Source organism: Rhinolophus sinicus, linkage group LG10, assembly GCF_036562045.2.
Source record: "Rhinolophus sinicus isolate RSC01 linkage group LG10, ASM3656204v1, whole genome shotgun sequence".
Taxonomy (NCBI): Eukaryota; Metazoa; Chordata; class Mammalia; order Chiroptera; family Rhinolophidae; genus Rhinolophus; species Rhinolophus sinicus.
Window position 1 is genome coordinate 100,308,936 of NC_133759.1, and position 1,317 is coordinate 100,310,252.

The 1,317-nt window shown below is 38.0% G+C and overlaps 1 pseudogene; it reads left to right on the forward strand.

Annotated features, from left to right (window-relative positions):
• Window positions 1-295: 295 nt before the first annotated feature.
• On the forward strand, window positions 296-1,087 carry LOC141567132 (small ribosomal subunit protein eS1-like; annotated as a pseudogene).
• Window positions 1,088-1,317: the final 230 nt, after the last annotated feature.

A 1,317-nucleotide genomic window follows, 5' to 3' on the forward strand; every position in this document is an offset into this window, starting at 1 on the left:
GAGGTGCTGCCAAACTGAACACTCCATGCTCAGGTGCTGAGCTTTATTTTGCAAGAGGTGTTTTAAAAGACATTGGAGGAGTGCGTCCAGGTTTCTTGTCATCCTTCTGAGTATAATATTTGGGAAATGTATTAGTTAATAGAAAGTTGCTTTGATCAAAATCAATAGAGTTACTTAGAAGTTGCGTATATATCTGTGGCTCAATTCTTAGATTGATGTAAAGAGTGAATCCTTTAAAATTAAGTTTCTAATTTACAAATAAGAACAAATCGCCTTTGTCTCTCTGAGCAGCACCATGGTGATCGACAAAAATAAGCGCTTTATGAAAGGTGGCAAGAAGGGAGTCAAGAAGAAAGTGGTTGACCCATTTTCTAAGAAAGATTAGTAAGTAGGCTGATGTGAAAGCACCAGCTATATTCAATATAAGAAATAATGGGGAAACACTAGTTACGAAAACTCAAGGAACCCAAATCACATCTGATGGCCTCAAGGGCTGTTTTTGAAGTGAGCCTAGCTAATCTGAAGAATGATGAAGTTGCATTTAGAAAAGTCAAGCTAATTCCTGAGCGTATTGAGGGCAAAAACTGTCAAATGTCCACGGCATGGATCTTACCCGTGATAAAATGTGCTCTGTGGTCAAAAAATGGCAGATCATGATTGAAGCTCATGTTTATATCAAGACTACCGATGGTTATTTGTTTTTTTCCATTCTGTGTTGGTTTTACTAAAAAATGCAGCAATCAGATGCAGGAGACCTCCTGTGCTCAATGTTAGGTCCGCCGAATCAGCGGAGATGATGGAAATCATGACCTGAGAGGTGCAGACAAATGACTTGAAAGAAATGGTCAATAAATTGATTCTAGATAACACTGGCAAAGACGTAAAAAATGCTTGCCAATCTATTTATCCGCTCCATGATGTCTTTGTTAGAAAAGTTAAAATGCTGAAGAAGCCCAAGTTTGAATTGGGAAAACTCATGGATCTTCATGGTGAAGGTAGAAGTTCTGGAAAAGCCACTGGGGGTGAGACAAGTGCTAAAGTTGGATGCGCTGATGGGTAGGAGCCCCCAGGCCAAGAATCTGTTTAAATTTCAGACCGTTCATGGTGAGAAATAAAATCTGTTGGTGAATTTTTTTTTTTTTTTTTAAAGAACAGATGAAAGCCCAATCTTTTTTTTTTTGAGGGGAAAGCCAACTGTCTGCTTTAAAAAATTAATCTGCCATAGCATATCAGTAAGAAATGTTTAAGGTGACAGAGGTAAAATATATATTAAAACTTTTAAGGTTAGCCTCCCGTTATTAGCAAAATCAGTCTCGG